Source organism: Lathyrus oleraceus, chromosome 5 (assembly GCF_024323335.1).
Source record: "Lathyrus oleraceus cultivar Zhongwan6 chromosome 5, CAAS_Psat_ZW6_1.0, whole genome shotgun sequence".
In the NCBI taxonomy this organism is placed as follows: domain Eukaryota; kingdom Viridiplantae; phylum Streptophyta; class Magnoliopsida; order Fabales; family Fabaceae; genus Lathyrus; species Lathyrus oleraceus.
Genome location: NC_066583.1, coordinates 360323276 through 360346507, shown reverse-complemented (window position 1 = coordinate 360346507; position 23232 = coordinate 360323276).

The window sequence follows — 23232 nt, the reverse complement described above, 5'->3', positions numbered from 1 at the left end:
TCAAAAGTACAGTGGATATCAAGAGTTGGTAGAAGAATTAGTGATCATTGTATTCAATGTAGCCCTTTTCCATGTAAATTACCATTCTCAAACTTTTGTAAAAAAAATCTATGGTGTCTTGTCATTTATAGACTACGATTCTATTAAATAATGTTGAGTTTTTATCCAATTGTTTCTATTCTTATTTAATTCAGCCAAATAGTTTTAAATTTTGTTATGATCATTTTTGAAATTAAAATTTTAATTAAAACCTTGTTTTCTTAAATATATAAAAGCATTAATTTTAATCAATCGATTTCATTAAAAGGAATATCAATAGTGGTTGAAAGCAGCAAGCCCTGAGTGTGGAGCATTATTGGTTCTCCCCGAGCAGTAGGTGTGATTTCTCTTTCATCCCCAGCAGCATGATTAACACCCGATGTTTGTTGATTTCCCCAACTTATAATTCACCGTTGTCTCCAGCTGATTTGTGGTTGTTCCCCAGCTAAGTGAGGGCATTTTGTTGTAGCAGTTTGCATCAGTTCCAGCAGAAATTTGGTTTCCCCGCAAGTCGCCATCAGATTCTCTCCCAGTCAGAGTTTCCTCATGGTTTTTGAGTAGATATTTGTGTTTGCTCCCCTGTAGGCTATCTCCCATTTTGAAATGGTGTTGACCTAAAATTCCCCGCAGAATTGATAGCAGTTTCCTCAGCAAGTCTCCTCTTTTCTTCCCCAGCTAGGGTCAAGCCTTTGAGATGATGATCTTTTCTCCTACAATTGTTTCCCTCTTTTATGGATTGGCTAGGATTTGTATCGATGATTCAAATCAGAGACATTTTCGTATCCTTTGTGATCGTTTTGTCAGCATAATCATCATATGCATATACATATACATGTACACTCGTGTAACTTCATTATTGCGTCATTACACCTGTTGATTCATTTTTTGTGATTCTTATTCTCTGTTATGGTGGTACTTTATCCCCATCCAGGTTTGGTGTGTCTGTCCTCCCTCAATTGTAGAGTGTCAACCCCTTAAGTAGAAAGACTTTAACCTTTCTCCTTTCCCCACTGAGTTATTTCCTCGTGGATGATTATTATTTCAGCTTCCTCCCTAGTTGATTATCTGGATGGAACCACTCCCCTTGAGTTATATCCTCATTGGGTTGAGTCTTGATTGACTGTTTCTTTCTAGATTTTACCTAGATAGATTTTTTTGGTCCCCTAAGAGTCTATTACCCAGTAACTGGTAGTATTCTTCTTAGTTTGCAATTTGTTACTTCTCGCACAATACCCGGAAAAAGTAACCCCTTTTTCTCCCCAGCGGATTCGTTTTCACGTTTCCTCAGGAAGTATATCCTTGATATGTTCATCCTAACCGATGACAGATATTTTCTTCCCCTTCTTTGAGTCTATCCTTGATATGTTCATCCTAACCGATGACGGATATTCTCATTTATGGTATTCTACCCAATAAAAAGGTAGTTGTAATCCCTATTTGTTTCCCAGAGAGTTAATCCTTGATATGTTCATCCTAACCGATGACGGGTTTCCTTCTCTTTGCAGTCTTCTGCCCAGTAACCGGTAGTTGTAAATCCTGCTTTTTCTCCCCTTTCAGAGTTTATCCTTGATATGTTCACTTTAACCGGTGACGAATATTCTCTTTGTGGTTTTCTATCCAGTAACCGATAGATGTAATCCCTAGTCTTCCCTTCGGAGTTTATCCTTGATATGTTCATCCTAACCGGTGACAAATATTCTTTTTGATGGTATTCTATCCAACATTCAATAGATGTAATTCCTACTTTTTTGTTCAGGCGGTTTATCCTTGATATGTTTGTTGTACCTCAAAATTTTCCCTCCCCTTTCTCACCTATGCATCCAATCACTTGTGTAGCGGTGTATTCGTCGCTATATGATCTATCGATTAAATCATAAGCTAAGAGATACCTTGAAATTTTCGAGTCGCCACCGCACTTTTATTTATCCAAAGGATTGGCTAAAAAGCGAACAAAAGCCTAAGAAGTTTTACACGTAGAAAACTAATAAAAAGATCAGAGATTCTGGGTAAGGGGTAAATTACGCAATGGGAAGGTGTTAGGCACCCACTACGTCCTAGGTACTCCTAGGGAGCCCTTTTCACACTTGTTATGCTAAATTATTATTTGTTATGACAAAAAGATTGTGCAAACATGATTGGGATGGTGAGAAAAGAATGTATATTTTTTATTTATTATTGGGTTCGAACGGATGAACCCGTTGCCTACGTACCTTCCATCAAAGGTAAGGATCAGAACGCCGTAGTTCGGCTAAAAGATTTCCAAAAGTGGGTTAGGTTCAATTTTAAACACAAACCCTAGGTCTTACGTTATCCACGGGAGAAAACTCAACCTTATACAAACAACAACATCCACCATGTGAGAACAGCTTCAACTTGCCAGGGAGGGGTTAACCCTATAATAGGCAAGGAAGACTTACAATTCAATCACTAAAGACAGAAGGTGAGATTAACATCAACCACTAAGATAAATCAAACCTATAGCTCATGTATGAAAACATTAATGGACAAAGCCAAAACAAGTGAATGAGTGGAGTTACTGATTATGATTATGAAAATGAAGTCAAAGTATGATTAAGATCAATTCAAATAAGTATTATGAAATGAAGTTTGAAAAAGGGTCAAGGACTTGAGTCCAGGTTTTTAGTTAGAAAAACGTGAAGATGTTTGCACAACACTTATGTCAAGTTTAAAAGATAAAGTGTGAAAAGGTTTAGGACATAGTGAATGAGGAATGGATGAAGATGGAAAGTAAAAACTTCTTAGAAGGTTCACTTCTTGAAATCATATAGCAGATGATTCAAGTGTGTCCTTTGGAATGCAATTGATAATAACAAACAAGCAAAGCAAGCAAAAGCGGATATCGGATGCCAATCAATGGTCTTATACCAATCTCCTAAAACAAAATGGGATATCAGATGCCACTCAATGGACTTACACTAATCTCCACAGGCAAAGAAATAAAAGCGGATACCGGATACCAATAGATGGATTTACACCAGTTTCCTAAAACAGAAATAGGATATCAGATGCCACTCAATGGACTTACACTAATCTCCTCAAAAGAAAGCAAGAATGAAATATGGAACGTCAACTGCCAATCTATCTGGACTTAGGTTAACTCCACAGTATGGTCCTAGGAAATCCAATGCCACGTTACTGGGACTTACAATGAATCCTCACATACAAGAACAAAAGCAACAATATGATCACAGGAATGCAAATGCCAACTTACAGGGACTTATAATTGCAACCTCTCATACAAACAGATAAAACAAACTATGATCACAGGAAAGCAAATGCCAACTTACAGGGACTTATAACTGCAACCTCACATACAAATCAAACAGATCAAATTATGATCACAGGACAACAGATGCCAACTTACAGGGACTTATAACTGTATCCTCACATACAAACAGATAAAACAGAAGATATGAGTGACCAATGAGGTCTTACACTCTATCCTTCCATATCATAGGAGCAAATGCCAAAGAGATGGACTTACAGTTGTCCTCAATGGGCAAACAACAATGATAACATCACAAAAAGCAAATGAGATGATCATGCATTAATGGCAATTGATGATGATAAATGCATAGCATACAGGCAAGCAAGTGCACATGAAACAATCAATCAATCAATGAATATCAAACAACACACTCTATAGCCAAACAATGGGGGCTCACACAAGAGGGTTTGACTTTAAAAGTCCACTGTAATAGGTGAAGGTCGCTCTTAACCTGGCCATTGAGGGGCTCAGGTGAAGCAGATGAAAAGGAGATGAGGGGTATGCCTCATTGCTTCAATCTCATATCAGAGAGAGCATCAAAGAAAGTGTGGGAGTTCAGAAAGTAGGGACTCTCTCCACATTATTGACTCGATTAGATCTTGGGTATTTATCTCATTGCCTCAACCATGTAATGGGAGCAAGAGAGGACACACTGAATAGTGGGGGATAGATTACTTATCCCTACCTTCCACCAATTGCCTTACTTGAAGGACTTTTCCTGCTTGGGACAAATATAAACAAACACAGGCATTGCCTCTTAAGGAGGACTTCAGACAGTTTGCCCGGTCAAATAACAGACCGGGTCTCCAGACTACATGAAGAAGAAATAATTATACCTCAAAGCAAATGCTAAAAAGCAAAGCAAGCAAGCAAGTTCAAAGAACTTAGGCAACTAAAGTACCTGCAAAAGTCAAACTTATTAGCAAACAGTTCAACAGTCAAAATCAAAGGAAATAAACCAAAAGTCAACCACAGAGGGACCAATTGTGCAAGGCACAAAGACTCAAGCATGTGAGTCACCTACAAAACAAAGATTAGCACATCATATAATTCAACTCAAACAAATATTTGAATGATCCTCAAGGCATTAGTGCTCAACCTGAAACAAACAGCTCAATTGTAAGCTTACAAGACCACTAGGACTAGCCTAGGGTCAAAGATGAAAGAAAAAGTCAAGGCAGCAAGAAAAAGTCAACCCAAACCAAGTTTGATCATTCAAGAAACATTCTCAATTGGATTCATAATAAAATCATGCATCATGGTCATTTCATATGCAAAAGGATGCAAAGCATGGCAAGAGAAGCATACAAAAGTCAACAGCAAAGACTTCATTCAAAAGTCAACTCAAACATTTTCAAAAATCATGAAATAAATCACACTCAATCCTAACATCTAACATGGTATACATGTCAAATTTCATGGCATTTGGATGAGAGGAAGGCAGTCAAATAAAATCATGAAGTCAAATCAAATTCAAGTAAGCATGGTGAAAGTCAACAAGCATGGGTCAACTTCAAAAAATCATATCAATTTGAAAACAGAAGAGAAATGAATGAGATTAACACCTATGCAAAGCTTGAGATGTCTAGTTATCACATATGAAATTTCATGGATATATAATAAGATTTGAGAATTTCACAAAAGATTTGGCAAGGCATAGCACAAAAAGTCAACAAATGACCACATATGGAAGAAAATTCTTAATCAAATGGAAAACAGCAAGATTAATTCCAAGAAAAATCATACACAAACTAGACATGTGAAATATCATTCATGCAAAATTTGAAGTGATTTGGATAAGAGGAAGCATGTGAACAAAAATTGTGAAAATGCATGATCATGGTATGACACCAAATGCAACACATGACTTCAAAAAATCATAACTCTCAATCCACAAATGATAAATGCACAAACTTTATATGGAAATGAAGATCAATGTGTCTAGTTTCACCACAAAAAATTTCAAAGGCATTGGGTGCAATATGACAATTTCACAATTGAAATGGCAAAGGGTATCATTTTGGCATACATGTTGAAAAGTCATTTATCATTTAAAATCCAGAACATGGAAAATTAATTAAAATTCACCATAAAATAAAGGACATTCTTGTGAACATGTGGAAAAAATTTCAGGATTTTTGGAATTAAAATGAGCAAAAAATGAATTGTTGAATTTTGATGAATAATTGAACAAAGTATGAAACACATAGCATGATTAGTGGTCAAACACAAGTCAACGGATGGCATTCTGGTAATTCTGCAGTCACTAATCAAAACTGCAGCGTTTTGAGGGAAGGGAACGAAATGTTCCTATTGGCTCTCAGCCAATGGAACAGTGTAATGCGCCAATGAGCTCAAAATCTGGTTTTTTCACATAAACCCTTAGGGTTTCTAACAGCAGCCAAAGCATTGCTCAAAGTTATCATCATTATGAAACAAAACAAACAACAGCATAGCATTGGTATCATGTAAAGCTTCATCAATCAATCAAAACCGACAGCAACATGTAGCAGGCATCGAATCATGAACAACAACATCAAGCATACAGCATGGCATAGCATCATGTAACATTGAACAACCACCACCAAACACAAAAACCGCATGTGGATTTTATGAGCAAGTTCAAAACAGTAGGGCATGTTTGTCATTATCGTGTAATCATCATAAGCAAACACAAGCAAACAGCATGGTGCAGTAACAGTATGCTCATGCAATGTCCAAAAAGCCAATAAACCAAACACAACAAGCACAATTCAATGTGGATTTGGGCAGGACAAGGGATTAAAACAGCAGCAATGTTTAATCAGCATGGCAGCATATGTGTTCATCAAAATCAATCATCAATTGAATTTCCAAACAACAAGCAAACAAACAAAATCATGGCTAACATGTTCAGCTCATGGAAACAAGACAATGCTCGTGGGACCTCAAAACTGCAGCAGGATTTGAACATTCAGTGGTAGTGTCATGTGTGCATTAACATCCAAACAGAACAGACAGCAGCAAGGCAATGGTTTCTTCACAATTCAATATCAACATGTGACATCCAAATAGCATGGCAGTGGGAACCACAAACAACATGCCAAAACAAACAAAATGAGAAATTCTGGGCAGCTCAAGTTTTAGAAACAGCAGCCAGGCATTTGTAATCAACAATGTTCATCATCACACAGACAAATCCAAATAGGCACAATCAACAGCATTCAAATGCAATTCATGAGGGTTTTCTAGACTGCAGTAAGATCCAGCAATAGCAGCATGGTATTATCAACATCAGTTTCATGTTTATGGTTCATCAACATGCCAAATCTCGAGCAAAACACACAATGGCAAAGCAAGCAGCATGATACTAGCATCTAACAACCACATACCAAATGCAGTTCATGAGGGTTTTCTGGACATGAGTACTTGGTTCAAATAACAGCAACATGGTTAAGCAACATTCAAAATTTATCCTCAAGCCAAATTCATCATCATACAAATATCATGTGCAACATGTGACAATAACAGCCAATTTAGACATGATTCTGGAGAAAAAACTGAGCAAAGCTTAAGGTATTAATCATGAACAACAAGTGTTTACTGTCTTCATGCATACATCATCATAAAACAACATTCGAGCAAAAAAATCACAACAGCAGGGTTTAACTAGCAGGGTATTCATCATCATGTTTCATCATCAATTAAAACCAACAGCAACATGTAGCAATGATCATACCATAAACCAGCACCCATGTCCAAATGCAACAAACAACAGCATGGCTTGGCAACTTCAAGCTCATGTTCATGAACAACAATCAACAAACAGCATCAAAATCATGGGAGAATTCGGGCATCTGATAAGTTTGGGCAGCAGCATTATGTGGTCATTTTTAAACAAAGTTTGAGCAAAAAACACACAATGATATAGCATCAGTACTTATGTAGCATCACAACACCAGCAATCAGAACACATTTCATGAGGATTTCTTGGCAGGGTTTAGGGTTTTGAACAGCAGTAAGCAACATCATCATGTAAAATCATCAAGAACCAAACAGGCCCAAAGAATGAAACTATACCCACCAACATGTCAAACAAACATCATTCATGCATATTCTAGCAGCTATCATCACTAAATCGAGCTAAAACAACAAAAACATACCAAGGCAACTTTGGACATATTACTTTGAAATCAGATTTTTCATGTATAACTCTACTATTTTACATGCCACAAATTGCAATGGGCTCAGCACATCATGAACAATACAAGGCATAGCATGGATTTAGAAAATGAAGGATTCGAAAGTTTACCAATGTGAAGAGCAGAAGCAGAGGCAGTGCTGTTTTGGTTGATTTGAGTGCAAACAGGTGCAGGTCCACGTTTATGATGATGCTGCTTGAAGCCTCTTAGCTCAACAAAGCTTGATTAGGTCCAAATCTCAATCTGTCATTGGAGTGCTCTTAGAGAAAACAGAATTCGAGCTGCAAAACAGGTGGTGAATCATGCTTGCAAAAGGTTCTAAATGATGGTTATGTCGTGGAGGAATCAAGGGTATTTGAGGTTTGTTGATGGTTTATGCAGAAAAAAGCCAATTGCCAAAAATGCAAGAAGAGAGAATGAGGGTTTTTGGTTTGTGGAGGCTGTGAACACTAGGGCTGCAAATGTCAGAAAAGAGACTTTATATGTCTGTTTTAGATTGGTTTAAGGAATGATAAGCTGGATTAGCTTAATGAGCTCCATTTGCCAAAATTGCTAACTATCCATAAATGAAGTGGAGGTGTGTTTGTATGCACAGATTTGGGCCTGCTACAAGCTGCTAGTGGCCAGCACAATTGCTGTTTTGTGTGTGCTGCAGAACTGTACTTGCTTCTTACTCTTTTCAAACCATTTGCTAAAATTGCCAAGATTGCACTATGGTCCAAAAATGTGGTAAAATGGTGGTGTGATAATGATTTAAGGCTTGGAACAAATCACAAATGATATATGAAACATTTCCCAATTGGCAAAATCAAGAAAAAGTCAAAGAAGCCAAAAGTCAAAGTTTGGTCAAACTTTGAATTTAAATGCAAAAAGTCCAAAAATGCCATTTTGAATGGTAAGGTTTTAGGTCATGAAATTTATATTTTTGGAAAGAGGATGAAAAATGTGGTTTGTAGGAAAAAACCCCACCAAATTTGGCCTTATGGTTTGAGAGATATGGCCCTTTGAAGTTCAAAAATTGGTGAAAATGATTTGATCATATCTTGACAACCACACATGGGATTTTGATGTTCTTGGACTTTTTGAAAATGGGAAGACAAGATCTTCAACTTTAATGTTGGGCAAAAATTCATTTGAAGCTTGTATCATGATGTAAGTTTAAGATCAAGAAGTTTCCATTTTTGGCAGTTGAAATTACAGGTCCACTTTCTATTTCTGGAAAATTTCTGATTGGCTTGATTTTCTTCCATGATGAGGTTTGACATGATAGATGAGGTTTATATAAGCATGAATGAACTTCTTCAGATCAATTCTATCCATCAAATTCTTGATTAAATCAACTGTTGACCAAGTTTGACTTTTCTAGGGTTTTGGATGACTGATGCACTTCTGATGATTTCAAAACCCTAATTCCTTGAGGACTTGACTTCAAATGATGTCTCAAGATGTATGAACTTGTGATTATTGATCATGGTGCCCAAATTCTGCAAGAATGGCCATCATCCATTGCTTTGACTGATCAATGACTGACTTTGACCTAATTGCTGATGATTGCTTCCACTGCAAGCAACAAGGTTAGACTGACAATATTTTTTGTACTTTTTGAATGATACACATATGAAAGCAAAGATATACAAATGCAAAGTATGCTTGGTGATCAAGAAACAAACCCACAAGGCAAACTACCCACTAGGAGGGGACAAAGGCATGCAATAATCCTTGAGGTTATGATATGAATGATATGGGCCATGAGGGATCTTAGGGCCCAAAATTGGGGTCTTACAGATGCCCCTATTTAAGGTCATTCTAGCCGGAGAAGTGAAGTTTAGAAATCTTCATCTCGACGCGGTAGAATGGGCTTAAATAACAGTAATGAGACAAATTTTGGTCCCTAAGAGACCTCATGATGCAAATGTATGCATGCAAAAGACACAAACTCTGTGGGGAATATGATTCACACAGAAGAAAAGACGATCCATCGGAGTAGTACACTCACCAGGAACAGAGACTCTAATAAGACTCTATGGGGATAATAAAAGAAAACGAAATGTGTGAACAAGACACGACTCTAAACTGGGGAAAAACAAAAACTGACATAACGTGAACAAGACACGACTCTGATTAGAAAAACAGAAAACAGACTGGAGAACTCACTGGGGAGTGAAGGACTCACACTGGGAAAAGAATTCCAAATGGAAAATAAATCCGTTGGAGAGACACAAGCTGACTCCTGGGGAGAAGCAACAAAAAGTTCCACTGGGGGAAATAACAAGCAAAATGAGGGGTTACCAGGCATACGGGTAACAAACTCAGGAAAATCTGACTCCACAGGGGGACCGAAGTCATAATAGGGAGCAGAAAGGAGGGAACACCAAAGATACCGGTTATTGGGTATATAATAGGTGACCGACCAAAGCGTGAATTGGATTTCACTTCCAAAACACTCATCATCCTGAAGAGAGCTAGAAAAGCAAACTTGTTTATAGGATGGACATTCAATTCCACAAGGAAAATGAATCTTACTCTGAGGGGAAAACAATCAAAAGATCGACCCAAGAGTGAACGAGACATAATATCCATTACCGTCAGAACGTGGATAGAATACTCAGATGAGACATATTATTCATTACCGGCAGACCGTGAATAATATACTCGAAAGGAAAATTATCCTGAACCGGTTACTGGGTTGTTTATAGGATAAAAATCCGAAGACGTGGATTGGTTTTCACTTCCAAAACACTCATCATCCGAAAGGAGGGCTTGAAAAAGCAAATCGACTTACAGGATGGGCATTCGAATCCACAACGGGAAAACGAATCTTACTCAACTGGGGACACAAACCCAAAGAGTGCATGAGATACAATATCCATTACCGGCAGACCGTGGATAAGATACTCGCATGAGATATATTATCTATTACCGTCAGAACGTAGATAATAAACTCGCATGGTAAGAAACACCAGAGATACCGGTTACTGGGTATATAATAGGTGATTTACCGAAAACGTGAATTGGTTTTCACTTCCAAAACACTCATCATCCAAAACACAAACTGGTTAAAGGATGGATATTCGATTCTACAAAGAATACGAATCTTGCTCAGTTGGGGAAAATCAACAAAGGATTCCAACTAAAGAGCGCATGAGATATATTATTCATTACCGGCAGACCGTGAATAATACACTCGAAAGGAAAAGACACCAGAGATACCGGTTACTGGGTATATAATAGGTGACTAACCAAAAAGAGAGACAATCGATACCAAGCATACGGGTAAACGAAAGACAACTCAAAGGATAAATTGCAAGCATCCGGCAATTATCCAACAACAAAAGGAATATTCGACTCCACAAAGGGAAATAACGAATCTTACTCGACTGGGGAAACACAAAAGGCTTCGACTGAAGAGTGCATGAGATATATTATTCATTACCGGCAGACCGTGAATAATATACTCGCATGGAAGATTATCCACAACCGGTTACTGGGTTAACAAAGGATAAATCAACCGAAAAGAAAGGCATCGGGATACCAAATTAGGTATATAATGATAACCAATCAAAGAAGCAACAGACATTACCAACAAAAGGGTAAATGAAAGGCGAACTGCTGAGGATAAATTGCAAGCATCCGGCAATTATCGACAGAAGACTAGCTGGGGATGCACTGGTAAACAACCAATGATCCGGGGAGCAAATCACTAGCATACGGTGAAAAGACCCACTGGGGATAACATTGCTAGCATACGGCAATTATCCGCAAAAACTTGCTAGGGATATAAGTGCTGATCTGAGCAACTTATACAAGCAAAAGAAAATCATCATCAAATATTGAATGAAGATAACCACAAAATTAGGGTTTACATCTACCGAATACGGGGTAGAAGACCAAAAACTCCGCGTGGGGATAGAACAAATCACAAATCCGCACGGGAAACCAAAATAGGGTTTATAACAAACCATAAACTGCTGAAGAGCAGAAAAATAGGATTTACAACTACCGGGATATGGGTAGAAAACCAAAACTCTGGCTGGAGAATAAAAGGTGTATAACCACAAATTCTGTTAAGAAAGCCAGGAAAAGTAGGACTTACAACTGCTGGTTTGTAGGCAGAGGCCCAAAAAAAACATTCCGCTGGGGAACAACCCGCTGGGAAACACAAGACATTTGACAAATAGTCGATTCGGGAATGATCCGAAAAGACAGACTGAATCAAGACACGTCCTAAAGAGGATGTAACTCAAATAGGAAAATCCATCCCAATATATGTGTTGGGAGGAAACGGAAGAAACCGTCATCCACGAGGGTATATCTCAGTGGGGAAGTGCAGAAGGAAAGACAACATTTTCTGCTTATAGGGTTGACTCTATATGGAGAGATTTATAACACCCGACATCTGCTTGGGGAGATCTGTAAAGAGATCTATATCACCATAGCAGGAGACACGACAAACAAAAGATATATGGCGAGAAATGCAACATGAATATCTGAATGTTTATGAATATGCATGAATATGCGTGATTTGTGTTTGATGAATGCTGACAAAACAGACAATTCTAACACAAACAGGTTCAGGAACAAAACGTCCGGTATTATACTTCCAGGGGAAAAACCAGCTGGAGAGCCAATCTGCGGAGATCGACATGCTGTAAAGCAAAGATCTGCAGGTACTGCTGAAGAAGCAGAGAATCAGAGATATCAGGAAACAACCCAATCAGGGTACAGATAGTCACAACGGGCAAAACAGCCACCAAGACGAATCTGTAGTGGAACAAGAGAAATCCCAAAGTATCTGCAAGGGATCCCAGTGTTAACTGAGAAACAAAAGTGCGTAAGCACAAACTGCTGTAGAAGCAACTCCACACAACTCCACTGGGGAACAACCCACTGAGGGAGAATGATATCATCCAAATAGAATCTAACTGCATAAGCAACTCTACTGGGGAAAAACTGTCGGCTACTCTCTTGGGAACAAGCCACTGAGGGAGGACAGATCAAACAAGTAGAGTCTGCAACGAACCACTCCACTTGGGGAGAATATACAGCAAACTGATCACAACAAGTAGATTCTGCAATATAAGCCACTCTACTGGGGATCACAAACAGTCAGGAAATTAATCCGTTCACTGGAGGCTAGAGCCATCATCCGATCATATCGGGGATTGGAAGAGTATTCAACAGGCAAAGCTGCCACAACAAACATTCTGCAGACTAAGCTGAGGGAAAGATGGTTGCAATACTGGGATGTCAACCCAAACAACCACTGAGTAGGAAAATAAATCCTGCTCTGCTGAAGAGAAAAACTCTGATGGAGAGATAGCAATAATTCCACAGACGACTTCGCCGGGGAAAAGGTAAAGTACCGGGTATCAAACCACTGACTTACCAAGTCTTCAAAAGAAAACAAACGTGCTGAGGAAACAGACAAATCCTGCTGGCACACTGCATGGGGAGAAGCGGTAACAAATCCACTTGCAACCCTGGTGGGGATATTAATAACAGCTCTACTCGCGACTCCGAGGGGAGTACCAATCAATCAGTTATACTCATGACTGCGCTGAGAAGATAAATAAAGTCTGGGGATACACGACCCACTGGAGAAAGTGACGGGGCACCAAGGTAACAAACCATCAACCGCCGAAACTTCTATGAGGAAACACCCATGCTAGGGGAAAACTGCTGCTGGAGAAAACGAAGTCTTCAACAACAAAGCACTTGCGACTGTACTGGGGAACAGCCCCAACAACAACTTTGTTTGAGGAACAACCCCAACAAAGGTCTGAAGAAAGAAGATACCACCAAACCAGGAATATGAACCAATGTCTTACCTGTTGGGAATCATGCCACCCTCGGGAGAGCACTGAGATATACTTGAGTATCCTTTCAATCTTGTGAATGTTCACTTTGTTTAAAACAACAATTTCGAAAAATTTGATTTGTTTAAAACAATGACATTTTATCAATTTAAAGCATGCAAAACATTTGTTGATTTGAAACAAATAAGAGTGCAAATAATTGGATAAAAAGCTCAAATTAATTTGATAGAATGGTAGTCTGCAAATGGCAAGACTCCATAGATCTGTACAAATTTGAAATCAGTGATATATATTGGAAGAGGGCTACATTGAACATAATGATCCTTTCTCTACCAATTTGAATCTCGATGTATCCGAAGCTTCGGTTGACGACGAGTCGAGAGTCTTCTGACGAAATGACGACTGACGAACCAGAAAGTCTTGTCAGGATGCAGTTACTTGCCAAAAAATCCCTAACTTTTGCCTAGATTGCCCCAGAGTGAGGTACTCAATCTAGCGGGATGCAAATATATTACTCTTTTTCCAAGTCTCTAATTTTTGCCTGGATTACCCTTGCGGATTCTCCACCGAGACGCTCATTTTTGCCTAAGCCGCCCTTTCGGGTTTTCAACTTAGCGAGCAATTCTTTTTTCATTCTTTTTTATTTGCATATACTCTTTTTTTTTAGGCAAAGTATCTCTTAACTGCATCTGAATTCACAGGACGAGTGAAATCCTCCCCATCCATTGTTGTAAGCATCAAAGCACCGCCTAAAAAGGCTCTCTTAACAACATATGGACCCTCGTAGTTTGGAGTCCACTTGCCCCTGGAATCGGGCGCGAAAGACAAAACTTTCTTGAGCACGAGGTCACCTTCTCGGAACACGCGAGGCTTGACCTTCTTGTCGAATGCTTTCTTCATTCTCTGCTGATATAACTGACCATGGCACATGGCAGTTAATCTCTTCTCTTCAATTAAATTCAATTGGTCGTAACGACTCTGAATCCATTCAGCATCAGTCAACTTGGCTTCCATCAAGACTCGCATTGACGGGATCTCCACCTCTACTGGGAGAACGGCTTCCATGCCATAAACAAGAGAGAAAGGGGTTGCCCCTGTTGAAGTGCGTACAGACGTACGATATCCATGCAAAGCAAATGGCAGCATCTCATGCCAATCTTTGTACGTGACAGTCATTTTCTGAATAATTCTCTTGATATTCTTGTTAGCAGCTTCAACAGCCCCATTCATCTTAGGTCTGTAAGGAGATGAATTATGGTGTGCAATCTTGAATTCAGCGCACAACTCATCCATCATCTTGTTATTCAGATTAGATCCATTATCAGTAATGATCCTCTCTGGCACACCATAACGGCAAATCAGCTGATTCTTGATAAACTTCACAACCACCTGCCTGGTTACATTCGCGTATGACGCGGCTTCAACCCATTTGGTGAAGTAATCAATTGCTACGAGAATAAACCGATGTCCGTTGGACGCTTTCGGCTCAATCATGCCGATCATGTCGATTCCCCACATAGAGAAAGGCCATGGTGATGAAATCACATTCAGGAGTGTCGGAGGAATATGAATCTTATCCGCATAAATTTGACACTTGTGACATTTCTTCACATACTTGCAACAGTCAGACTCCATTGTCAGCCAATAGTAGCCTGCTCTCAACATCTTCTTAGCCATGGCATGTCCATTGGAATGAGTACCAAATGAACCCTCATGGACCTCAGTCATCAACAGGTTTGCTTCGTGTCTATCCACGCATCTGAGCAAAACCATATCAAAATTTCTCTTATACAGCACTTCTCCACTGAGGTAGAAACTGCCTGACAACCTTCTCAAAGTTTTCCTATCTTTCACAGATGCCCCAGGCGGGTAGACCTGGTTCTGGAGGAAATTCTTGATATCAAAATACCAAGGCTTGTCATCTTTCACGTCTTCGATTGCAAATATGTGAGCTGGTCTGTCCAAGCGCATCACAGTAATGTTGGGAACATCATTCCACCATCTGACAACTATCATGGAAGCAAGCGTTGCAAGGGCATCTGCCATCCGATTATCCTCTCGAGGAATATGATAAAATTCAACTTCTGTGAAGAAAGTTGAAATTCTCCTTGCGTAATCTCTGTATGGGATGAGACCTGGTTGATTTGTCTCCCATTCACCTTTGATCTGATTGACAACCAAAGCTGAATCACCATAGACATCAAGATATTTGATTCTCAAATCAATGCATTCTTCAAGTCCCATAATACAGGCTTCATACTCCGCCATATTATTCGTGCATTTGAAAGTTAGCCTTGCTGTAAATGGAATGTGCGATCCCTGGGGATTAACAATTACTGCCCCAATTCCATTTCCATATTGATTAACAGCGCCATCAAACACCATCGTCCATCTGGAACCAGGTTCTGGACCTTCATCAAGTGTAGGCTCATCGCAATCTTTCATCTTCAAATACAGAATTTCCTCATCAGGGAAGTCATACTGAACAGACTGATGATCTTCAATCGGCTGGTGCGCTAGATGGTCAGCCAAGATACTACCTTTGATAGCTTTCTGAGCTCGATACTCGATATCATACTCAGACAGTAACATCTGCCAACGGGCAATCCTCCCAGTTAAAGCAGGCTTCTCGAAGATATACTTAATTGGATCCATTCTGGATATCAACCAAGTTGTATGATTTATCATGTACTGGCGCAAACGCTTAGCTGCCCAAGCTAAAGCACAGCACGTCTTCTCAAGCATAGAGTACCGAGACTCACAATCAGTAAACTTCTTACTGAGGTAGTAAATAGCAAACTCCTTCTTCCCTGATTCATCTTGTTGACCGAGTACACAACCCATCGAGTCTTCAAGAACTGTCAAGTACATAATCAGAGGTCTTCCTTCCACTGGCGGAGACAAAATCGGAGGTTCGGACAGATAATCTTTGATACTGTCGAAAGCTTTCTGGCAATCCTCGGTCCAATCATGAGACTGATCTTTCCGGAGGAGCTTGAATATCGGCGCACATGTGGCAGTCATGTGGGATATAAATCTGGAAATGTAGTTCAAGCGGCCAAGAAAACCTCGGACTTGCTTCTCAGTTTTGGGTGCGGGCATCTCTTGTATTGCTTTGACCTTTGCAGGATCAACCTCAATACCTCTTTCACTTACCACAAAACCCAACAACTTTCCGGAACGGACTCCAAAAGTACATTTGTTCGGATTCAGACGAAGCTGGAACTTCCTCAAACGCTGAAAAAGCTTCAACAAATGCTCAATATGCTCAACTTCCGTTCGGGACTTAGCAATCATATCATCAACATAGACTTCTATCTCCTTGTGCATCATATCATGAAACAAGGTAGTCATAGCTCGTTGATACGTGGCTCCGGCGTTCTTCAAACCGAAGGGCATCACTCGATAACAGAATGTTCCCCAAGGTGTGATGAATGTTGTCTTCTCCATATCCTCTGGTGCCATCTTGATTTGATTATATCCGGAAAATCCGTCCATAAAGGAAAAGACTTTGAATTTAGCTGTATTGTCTACCAACATGTCAATGTGTGGTAGAGGAAAATCGTCTTTTGGGCTAGCTTTATTCAAATCTCTGTAGTCAACGCACATACGGACTTTTCCGTCCTTCTTAGGAACAGGCACAATATTGGCCACCCATTGAGGATATGTCGAAGTCACCAGAAACCCCGCATCAATTTGCTTCTGAACTTCCTCTTTGATCTTCACTGCCATATCTGGATGAGTTCTTCTGAGCTTCTGCTTCACAGGCACGCACTCAGGCTTCAAAGGCAGGAAATGTTGCACAATATCTGTATCTAAACCCGGCATGTCTTCATAGGACCAAGCAAAGATATCTGAATATTCTCGTAGCAAGCTGATCAAATCTTCCTTAACAGACCCTTCAAGAAGTGCCCCAATCTTCACCAGGCGCTCACAATCTTCAGATCCCAAGTTGACTGTTTCCAAGTCTTCGAGATGCGGCTGAATGATCTTCTCTTCGTGCTCAAGGAGACGGGTGATCTCATCAGGAATCTCTTCAACGTCATCTTCCTCTGCCTCAAATACAGGGAATTCAAAATTGGGAGATGGCGTTGGATCATTATGTTCAATGGGTTTTAGGATCAACCTGCATAATGATTTTGGTTAAGAGAAAAAACTTTAGAATTTAAGCAAACAAATCATTATGCAGATGAAAAATGTTGCTTTTACAGCTTTTATTTTGTTTTTATGGTTTTTTGTGATCACTGATTTCATAAAGAAAAGCAAAAAGTGAAAACAAAGGAAAAACAAATGTTTTGACAATGCAAAAATTGAATGAAAATATCATTGTATATATGCTTTGCCAACAATGTCATCACTTCTCCTTTTGGCATGGGAGAAGGGTTTTAAACAAAATGAACAATTACTCTGATCTATGGATAACTGTAGGAACATCCACAGCGACCCAATTGTGGCAGACACCACCAGGAATAACAAAATTGTTCAAGTCTTCTGCATCTTCTTCTTCAATGATAGCAGCAGCTTCCTCTTCTGCAGGTTGATCAGCATGGATGAATCCTCCACTGGTGAACAGACCTTGCTCATTGCATGCCCCAGAACCATAGCCAATGCCAGCCCGGGATCGATTATCTTCAAGTTCAAGCACTTTCCCTAATCCAGCAACTGCACCACATTCAATGGCCAGCTTTGCATCACGGTAGGAAGTGAATGAAGGAGACTTCTTCTCGATTGGTTTATCAATAGATAAAGCTTGAAACTGAGTTCCAACTTCATCCTCTGCATCAATGTACGAGAAAGAAGACAAATTACTGACCAGGAGAGCCTTTTCTCCCCCTACTACAACCAATTTCTTGTTTTTCACAAACTTCAGCTTTTGGTGTAGGGTGGATGTCACGGCGCCAGCCTCGTGAATCCATGGTCTGCCCAGGAGACAGCTGTAAGATGGGTGAATATCCATTACTTGAAAAGTGATCTGGAAATCACTTGGTCCAATCTTGATTGGGAGATCAACTTCCCCAATCACGGTCTTACGCGACCCATCAAAAGCTTTAACAACAACCCCACTTTGCCTCATAGGAGGACCTTGATATGACAATCTGGAGAGTGTGGATTTTGGCAATACATTAAGGGACGATCCAGTGTCCACCAACACATTGGACATTGCATCAGATTTGCAATTCATGGATATATGTAAGGCCATGTTGTGGTCTCTTCCCTCCTCAGGGAGATCAGCGTCACAAAAGCTCAGAGTGTTGCAAGCGGTGATGTTTGCAACAATGCTATCAAATTGTTCCAGGGTGACGTCATGATCAACGTACGCCAGGTCCAAGACTTTCTGCAGAGACTCCCTATGAGGCTCTGAATTTAGCAATAGAGAAAGGATGGAGATCTTGGAGGGCGTGTGTAGAAGCTGGTCTACAATATTATACTCACTCTTTCTGATGAGCCTCAGCATCTCATCAGATTCTTCATCAACAATGCCACTCGGGCCAACAGAAGAAACAGGAGTCTTTTGTACGGAGGAGGAAGGCTGGGCAACAGCAAGTGCCGGATTCTGAACATTCACAGCATTCCCTACGGGATGCACAACAGTGTCAGAAGTGATAGCCTTTGGAGGCGCAGAAAATACACGACCACTGCGGGTCAACCCACTAACATCAGCAATAGTGGTCACGGAAGTAGACGGCAGAGGTACTTCAACTCCATCCTGGACAGCAACAGGATTGTACCGGAATGGTACAGCTCGGTCAGATGAATACGGCACAGGGCCAGCTGGTTTAATAACCAAAGAAGGTGAAGCCTTAGGCTTGTTGCTATTGTACCGAATAACAACGGGCTCTGGAAGCTTGAACACCGGGGAGATGACACTCACTTCGGGCTCAACAACATCAACATTGCGATTCTGGAGAATCTCAATGGTACCTTCATTCAACAACTTCTGCAGTTCACAGCGTACTTGGTCACAGCCCAAACGATTGACCGAGCAGACGCGGCACTTGTCGTGGTTATGCTTCAAATGACTGTGCTGACACAGCATCTTATGTAAATCAACCAACGATTGCCGGATATGACTGACATACTTCACCTTGTATTTCCCAAGGTCTTCCTGGATCATATTCACAGATTTCCCATGCGAAGGCAATGGGTTCCTGGTGACATTCGGGTTTGAGTCTTCAAAACTCAATATTCCACTTCTCATAAGGTCTTGAACCTTATTCTTCAGCGGGAAACAGTTCTCAACGTTGTGGCCCGGAGCACCGGAATGGTAGGCACAATGCTGGTCTGGTTTGTACCACCATTGCGGGTTGGCAGGAATAGCAGGAGGATCCCTGGGTGAAACCAACTTCCTCTCCAACAAGGAGGGATAAAGCTCTGTATATGTCATCGGAATAGGGTCGAAGCTGACCTTCTTCCTATCATAGTTCACATTTGCTTGGTTGGTTGTACTTCCACGAGGCTGGTAAGCCTGTTGTTGTGGACGCTGCTGTTGCTGTTGGTATTGCGGTTGTGGATATTGCTGCTGATGCTGATACTGCTGAGCATTATCCTTGAATACAGGTGCCACACTAGCCACCTGATGCTGATGTCTGGCACGATGTGCAGGCTTCCTCTGAACAGAGGGTCTTCGATGCTTGGGCTGAGACTGCACAGCATGCGCTTCTCCTTCTTTCCTCTTAAACGCTCCATATCGCTTAGAGGAAGAACCATCATCTTTAGCTAATCGTCCTTCGCGGACACCTTCTTCAAGACGCATCCCCATATTCACCATCTCGGTGAAATCAGAGGGAGCGCTGGCCACCATTCTCTCATAATAGAATGACCCAAGAGTCTTCAGAAAGATCTTGGTCATCTCTTTCTCTTCTAATGGTGGAGTGATTTGAGCTGCCAGCTCACGCCATCTCTGGGCGTACTCCTTGAACGTCTCTTTGTCCTTTTGTGACATAAACCTGAGTTGATCTCTGTCAGGCGCCATGTCAACATTGTATTTATATTGCTTGACGAAAGCTTCGCCAAGGTCATTGAAAGAGCGGATGTTGGCACTGTCCAGACTCATGTACCAACGGAGAGCAGCACCAGACAAACTGTCTTGAAAATAGTGGATCAAGAGTTGATCGTTGTCTGTTTGCGTGGACATCTTTCTGGCATACATGACCAAGTGTGCCAAAGGACAAGTGTTCCCTTTATATTTTTCAAAGTCTGGGACCTTGAATTTGACTGGTATTTTAACACCGGGAACTAGGCAGAGTTCGGCTGCTGACTTGCCGAAGAGATCTTTGCCTCTAAGAGTTCTCAATTCCTTTCTCAGCTCGAGGAATTGATCGTTCATAGCATCCATTTTCTTGTGAACATCTGAGCCTTCAGAAACTTCAGAATGATAAATGGTGTCGTCTACCCTCGGCATGGTATGCACGACAGGAGGAACAGGAATAGGGACCGGGCTAGATGCCGGCATTTGAGCAAATGTTGGAGCTGGCAGATCGGTCATAAAGCCTGGAGGCATCCCCCAAGGAAAACCGGGAGGCATGGCATTAGGCTGCTGGGCACTGACAGGCACTGTTGAAGTAGCTATCTCAGAAATAACAGTCCGCTGAACCGGAGTTGCTGGCTGTTGAGGAGCAGGCTGATTCTGGGCAGCAAGAAGTTGCTCCATCAGAGCGCCAAGTCTGGCGACTTCATCCCTTAAACTCTGGTTCTCTTGTTCCAATTGCTCCATGATCCTTGCAGAGTTGACTCTCGTATAATACCGGTGAGTCAGCTTGTCTTCAAAATAAATGAAGAGCAGATGTTAGAACCGGAAGACCAGAAAAATGGGTACCTGTTTATGCAAGAATGATGCATGAAATGCTTGTGCAAATGCTTTGATTTTCAAGGAACCCTCAGGGTATTTGTTTGCAATATTTTGAATATTTAAACGTTTTGATTGCTCATGGAAAATATTTCATTCAAAATATTAAGACAAAGAAGTACAGCATTCTTTTAAACATTACAAAGAGAAAAGGTAAATAACATCCTATGGATCCCTATTAGCTCGGGATGCCGGAAGACGAGAAGTGTACAACTTCTTGATCTCTCTCTCATAGGCAGCCTCCATATCAGCTTTCTCCTTTGCAAGTTGATCATACTTCCTTTTCCAGAATTTGGATGACTGAGGAAGCAGAGAGGTCCAAGTGTCGTTCGGATCATCGATCACTCGGTGCTCGAGAAATTCAATCATATCATCTTTCTCCTTGAGCTGCTGCAGCAATTCCTCTCTTTCGCGGATCCAAGCACGCGAAAGGTCTTCTTCTCTCAACTCCTCTACACGTTGGGTAGGGAGGGTTGAAGGCCCAGCCACATCCAACAGTGTAGGTCTTGGATGATCATACGGCATCAAGTAGGTAGCAGCCCTCTGTCTGACCCAAGAGGTGTATGGCTCCAAAGCAATGCAGTTCTTTGGACCCAATTCATTCCTACTCTTTATGCGAATATTGCGCCAAGCGCGGACAAATCTGGCTTTCAGGCCTTGGGGATCTTTACCCTCCTGAAAGAATACACCTTCTAACAGAATGTTATGGGGTTTATCCTTTAGGGGGAACCCAAGCTGACGACGTGCAAGCGTAGGGTTGTAGGTAATCCCACCGCATGTACCAAGAAGAGGCACATTGGGGAATTCACCACAAGAATTAATGATCTGAACGGTATCATACACGCGATCATACCAGGTGATATCATCATTGGTGAGAGACATGAGTCTCTGGGACCACCGTAGACATCCCTTGTTCTCCTTGAAAGCAACTGTCTGAGGCAAGTGCGAAATAAACCACTTGTACAGCAGGGGTAAACAGCAGACAATGACTCCTCCATTCTTCATATTCCTTAGGTGCAAGGAAACATATGCATCACCCAACAAGGTCGGAACCGGATTAAGGACTGAAAAAATCCTAATGGCATTCATATCGACGAACTTGTCAAAGTTGGGAAACAGCACCAATCCATAGATAAGCAATACGAATAGAGCCTCAAAGGCATCCTCACTCATGGCCTTCCCATAAAAGGTAGCTTGGGCAATGAGGAACTCGGAAGGAAAACCCTGAATTCCGCCTTTGATAGTCAGATTAGCTCTAATCAGATCTTCATCTATATGCAACAAGCTAGAAATCTCTCGAGCAGATGGAATACTCTCTAGGCCACTGAACGGCACTTGATCCAGAATAGGAATCCCAATAAGGTGAGAGTATTCTTCCAAAGTCGGCAACAACTGGAAGTCCGGAAATAAGAAGCAATGATAGAGCGGATCATAGAACTGAGCAAGAGTGCTCATCAATCCCTCATCCACTTGAGTAGTCAGCAACGGCAGAAGCTTCCCATAGCGAGCCTTGAAACCCAAGGGATCTAATACATACGATGTCAGATTCCTTAACTCTTTTACATCGGGCTGCTTAAAGCTGTACTTCTTTGTATGCCTTTTCGGTCTTTCCATGTCTGAAAATTTTGCAAATAAACCCTTTAAGTTCCTTGAAAATTTTCTCTTTTGATGACATGAATGCGGATGAATGCGTGAATGCATGAATGCAACAAACACACTCAAGGATCAAGCAAAGCACACCAAACAAAGGTCGTGGGAAAGCTCTAGGTATCCCTAATATCAATCATCCATTTTGGTGGATTTAGGTTTTCACCTTATCGACACCCAAGTTCCATTGATATTAACGGTACATGAACCGGTTCAGACATTCCTAATATCAACCAGCCGCTTTGATGGATTTTAGGTTTTTACACCTGATCCGGGATCCATTGATATTAACAATGTTTGAACGACTCAACCACGAATCACGGGTTTGTTGAGAGTCACGAGCATGGAGTCTCGGTTAAGAATCACCCAAAGGGAGTGTACTAGGGTTTAAACCTGCCAGACATGTTCTATCAG